Here is a 6,130-nt window from a genome sequence, read left to right on the forward strand (position 1 = left end):
GAAATAATAAGTAACGTAATAAAGAACGCAGAGAATTTAACGTGGTTCACTAATAATGTGTTAGCTACGTCCACAGGCAGAGGGGAGGAAAGTTTTATTGATCTTAAGGATTACAGAATACAACTAAGTTATGACTTAGAGAGTTTACAGATTACAGATTGCAGTAAGGGGCTTGACCGATTCTAGACATTATCTAACAAATCTCCACCTTGACTTGAATCCTCTCACAAATAACAAATGTACCAGATGCACCATTATAATGCCAGATGTACCAGAAACTCCTCTGACTCAGATTTTTCCCTCAAAAGGGCAATCAACAACTCCTAACATTTAGCAAGTTCAAACAGTGTTGAAACTTGCTATGTGGAACCGACTTGGTGAACATATCAGCTGGGTTATCAGCGGTACCTACTTTGTTCACCTTAATTCTCTTCTCACTTCTCAGAAAATGATACCTTACATCGATGTGCTTAGTCCTCTCATGATGTACTTGATCCTTAGCTAAACAGATTGCACTAAGACTGTCACAATACACTATAGGCCTGATCATGATGTAGACCCAAATCACTGACCAACCCTTTCAACCATATTCCCTCTTTTGCTGCTTCTGTCAATGCCATGTACTCTGCTTCTGTAGTAGACAAAGTCACCGTAGGTTGCAAAGTAGCTTTCCAACTGACAACTGAACCACCAAGAGTGAAAGAATAACCAGTCATAGATCTTCTACTGTAAACATCTCCAGCATAATCAAAGTCTGAAAACCCTGTCACCAAACACTCTGTATCACCTCCATAAATGAGACCAACATCAGATGTACCTTTTAGGTACCGAAAAATCCTCTTCACAGCTTGCTAATGCTCATTTCCAAGTTCACCCATAAACCTACTAACAACACTAACAGACTGTGCTAGATCAGGTCTAGTGCAGACCATTGCATACATCAAGCTTCCTACTGCACTAGCATAGGGAACTCGAGACATGTACTCCTTCTCCTCAGCAAACTTAGGTGCAAAAGCAACAGACAGATGTGCATTTACAGCACTAGGAGTATCTATGGGCTTTGCTGTAGACATGCCAAATCTTGAGAAAATCTTCTGAATATCCCTTCTATGATAAGAAGAGCTTCTTTTTGCTTCTATCCCTATAAATCTCCATCCCTAGAATTTTCCGAGCCGCACCCAAATCTTTCATCTCAAACTCAGCACTAAGGAGATCCTTCAACTTCTGAACATCAGACTTGTTCTCTGCAGCTAACAACATATCATCTACATACAGGACCAGATAAATCAATGAACCATTTGCTGCCTTGCTATAGTAAACACAACAATCATACAGACTCCTGGTGTAGCCAATCTCTATCATATAGCTGTCGAATCTCTTATACCACTGCCTCGGAGACTGCTTTAGTCCATACAAGGACTTCTTCAACTTGCAAACATAATCTTCCTTACCAGGAACCTGAAAATCATCTGGCTGAGTCATGTATATCTCCTCTTCCAACTCTCCATGCAGAAAAGCTGTCTTCACATCTAGTTGTTCAAGCTCCAGATCCTGATGTGCAACTATTTCTAGTAGCACCCTGATGGAAGTGTGTCTGACAACTAGTGAAAAAATCTCATTGTAGTCTACTCCCTCTCTCTGAGTGAACCCTCTAGCTACTACTCGAGCTTTATACTTGATACCCTCAACATATGTTTCTCCTTCCTTTTTCTTGTAGACCCATTTACAAGTGACGATCTTTCTTTCTCGAGGTCTCTTGGTTAATTCCCAAGTCTGATCCTTATGAAGTGACTCCATCTCATCTCCATTGCAGCAAGCCATTGGGTAGTCTCAGTACATGTAACTGCTTCTTTGTAGGTGGATGGCTCATCAGAGTCAGGATCCACCTCTTCAGCAACCTGTAGTGCATAGGCCACCATATCTTCAAAACCATATCTCTTGGGAGGCATCCCATAATTAGCTCTCTTTGATCGATCAAGAGCCAAACTATGCTGAATAACTACTGGTAATGAAGAAACTGATAGTTCTGATTCTGACTGTGGTTGTTGACCTTCATCTTGTGGTTCACTCATCTAGAGTGACTTGCTGCTCCCCCTGTTTCTCAACACTACCACTTTCTGACACAACAATAGACTTCACAGTAGGGTTAAACATAGAATTTTCATCAAAGACTACATTTCTACTTAGAATAACCCTCTTTTCAGTTGGGGACCAGATTCTATACCCTTTAACCCCATCCCCATAGCCTACAAATACTCCCTTTTTAGCTAGTGGCTCTAATTTACCCTCATTTACATGATAATAGACAGTACAACCAAAAGCTCTTAAACTGGAGTAATCAGCAGGCTTACCAGACCACACCTCAATAGGGGTTTTGAGATGTATACCTGTGTGAGGTCCACGATTGATCAGATAACAAGCTGTACTAAGCTCTTCTGCCCAAAATATTCTAGTTAGTCCAGCATTAGAAAGCATACACCTATCTCTCTCCAGAAGTGTCTGATTCATACGTTCTGCTACACCATTTTGTTGTGGTGTATCCCTGACTGTATGATGCCTAATAATCCCTTCATTCTTGCAGAACTCATCGAACTCAGACCAACAAAATTCCAAACCATTATCAGTTCGCAACCTTTTGATCTTCTTCCCTGTTTGATTCTCCACTAATTCCTTCCACTGTCTGAAATTCTTAAAAGCTTCACTTTTATGCTTCACAATGAACACCCAAGTCATCCTTGAGAAATCATCAATCATTGACACAAAATATCTGTGACCCCCTAAAGACTCCACCTGGGAAGGACCCCAACAATCAGAATGGATGTAATCAGGTGTGCCTTTTGTTCTGTGTATACCTTTAGGGAACTTGATGCGATGTAGTTTCCCAAAAATACAATGTTCACAGAATTCAAGATCCCTGACCTTGTGACCATACTGAAGATCCTCTTTTGACATAATATGCATCCCTCTTGCACTCATGTGACCAAGCCTCATATGCCATAACTTGTTCATGTTCTCCTTATCAATCTCCGAGGATGCAACAGCAACAGAATCTGATAACGTAGATCCTTGAAGAAAATACAAGGTACCACGTTTTACACCTTTCAGAACCACATTCGAACCCTTGCAGACATGTAAAACTCCACCTTCACCCTGAAAACTGAAACCCTTGTTGTCTAACATACTCAAAGATATCAGATCCTTTGTCATAAGTGGAACATGCCTAACATCATTCAATGTGCAGAATTTACCATCATGTGTCCGAATTTTAATTGAGCCTACTCCAACCGCCTTACAAACAGAACTATTAGCCATAGAAATATTTCCACCGTCTACTTGCTCGTAGGTTATAAACCACTCCCTGCGCGGACATATATGGTAAGACGCTCCAGAATCAAGGATCCACACGTCACTGTGATGCGTGTGCTCATAAGCAACTAGAGAAATATCCTCTTCTGAATTGGTATCAGCTACCGCAACAGTGCCTGGCGATTTATCCTGTTGCCTCTTCTTCTTGGGACAATCAGATTTCCAGTGTCCCTTTTCTTTACAGTAATTACAGACATCATTAGGTTTAGGACCCTTAGAAACTGGTTTCTTGAATTTCTTCTTCCCCGAATTTCCATGCCCATAACTCCCACTGGCTACTAACCCAGCAGCCTGATTATCTGTACCTATACCAGTCGCCTTATGGCGCAGCTCTCTAGTATGGAGGGACGATCTAACCTCCTCTAGAGAAATAGTATCTCTACCAACAATAAACGAGCGCTTCAAAAGATAGGATTTGAAGAGTTTGAGTTTTTGTCAAAATCAATTTGCAGCGCTGGAAAAAAGCAGCGCCTTGAATTGTGAATGCTGGAATTTTCCAGCGCACGAAATGCCAGCGCTAGAAAATGCCAGCGCAGGTAGATCTGCGGATTTCCAGAACACTCAATCTTTAACAGCTCATAACTTCTTCATACGCGCTCGGATTCTTGCAAATAATATCTTGTTGGAAAGCTATGGAATCCAGCTTTCAAATTCTGCTAGTCTCGTATCATTGGGCTTGGTAAATCTCGAGTTATAGCCTGAAGGTGGAGGTCGGTCCATTTCAGCGAAGCCCAAGTAAAAGCCTTATAACTTATTCGTTTTAAATCGGATTTGGGCTTATGATAAGTCTATGGAAAGCTTATTCCAAGGCCTATACAATCATGTGATGTGCATGATCCAAATCATAATTTATAAGACATAATTTGACTTCGTAAGGACGTATCATTTGCTAAACGGGCTAACGAGCGTATTCTAGGCACTCGTGAGCATTTTAAGTAACTTGTGTTAACATTTACATGTATTATGCCCAATATGTATGAGTTTGAGAAGTTTTGTTATTCGAGCAATGTTATTCTAGAGCCTGAAGTCAAGCACTAGAACATTGTGGGCCGTACAGGTGTGCTGTAATGCGAACAATCATATTTTATTTTTCTACCGATGCAACCACATATTAAGCCGTATCGGAATGCGAATGCGACTAAATATGTGTACAATCTATTTCAGAAAGCTTTCTATTTATGGAAGTTTACTATAATTAACAGGTTCTGCTCCTGATGGTCTCCTCAATCAGTCCAGGGTCGTTCTTTAGCTAATCAGAGTGCATTGTTGGTGACCGGGTTATAGTTTTATCATCGAACACACCGCGTCGGGCCTAGGGAAAAATGTAGGCGTCTATAGTTAGCCCCCACTTTGATTGAGTCTGAGCAAGACGACAATCAAAGTATTGGTAGACGGAATGCGTCTGGGACTTAGCTTGGTAGAAACTAAGTCTGAACGAGGGTCTCGCGAGCCCCCGAGTGATAACATTTGACTGAAGGGTCATCACTAGAAATGTCAATAGTTCCCTCACGAGTCATTGGGAATTTATTGACCTGGACGGTCTTCTCACATAGTCATTGAAGACTTCCGACTTGGCAGAATAGAGCTTTTCGAAAACATACACTTAATTTTGACTTTTTGAAAATGGAATATGGGATAATGACATTTTTTAGCAAGGAATGAATAAACCCTAAAACTTTGACATTTTTTAGCAAGGAATGAATAAACCCTAAAACTTTTATATTTTTTAGCAAGAAATGAATAAACCCTAAAACTTTGACATTTTTTAGCAAGGAATGAATAAACCTTAAAACTTTGACATTTTTTAGCAAGGAATGTATAAACCTTAAAATTTTGACATTTTTTAGCAAGGAATGAATAAACCTTAAAAGTTTGACATTTTTTAGCAAGGAATGAATAAACCTTAAAACTTTTACATTTTTTAGCAAGGAATGAATAAACCTTAAAACTTTGGCGAATATCTTATTTTTCAGAATACGAACTTTTCTTTTGAAAACAACATTTATTATTTTTGGAATAAAATAACCGTACCTAGGTGGGTTACGGCGATTTCGGACACGGTTGCCTATCAGTGGGCCACTGAATATAAAATTTTGAAATACCGTTACTTTTCCGCGGGAAACAAAACGGAAAAAGCGTAGGCGGTTAATTGATAAGAAATGGGCTGAATGGCCCAACATTTTGTCCGAGTGGAATAAACGTGCGCTGGAATTTTCCAGCGCTCGGTTTTGAGGGCTGAAATTTTCCAGCGCTTGACGTTGAGCGCTGGAAATTTCCAGCGCAAGTCCTCTTTAAATGCGAGCAGTTCAGTGGCATTTTCTTTGCCATTTATACGAGGATTGAGGTGTAAACGGCCGAATAAGAGTAACGTTTGAAGAGATTGAGCTTTTCGTGAAACAACCAGCAATGCCAGAATATTATAGAGCTTTGATCAGGAGCGCTTATTATTTCCCGACGCTAGCTAGATGGGCGCCATACATTATTCATGTTGAGCCATTGAAAACTTTATCTTTGTCGTGATTAAGTGAGATCCAAACTGTAGCGCCAGAACTTCCTGGCGCTGGATTTGGTGTGCTGGATTATTAATGGCGCATGTATGCCTAGCGCTAGAAATGTCTAGCTCTGGTGTTTTACTTCCAATTTTCCAGAATTTTTCGGTTTTATTGCGAATCTTATATCTCATTCACGGTTTTATCTCTTTTAAGGATATCGGTTGGAGTGCAACTTTTATCTTTTCCTCAAGGATTAATTGTAGTTCAATGTA

Source organism: Spinacia oleracea, chromosome 3 (genome assembly GCF_020520425.1).
Source record: "Spinacia oleracea cultivar Varoflay chromosome 3, BTI_SOV_V1, whole genome shotgun sequence".
In the NCBI taxonomy this organism is placed as follows: domain Eukaryota; kingdom Viridiplantae; phylum Streptophyta; class Magnoliopsida; order Caryophyllales; family Amaranthaceae; genus Spinacia; species Spinacia oleracea.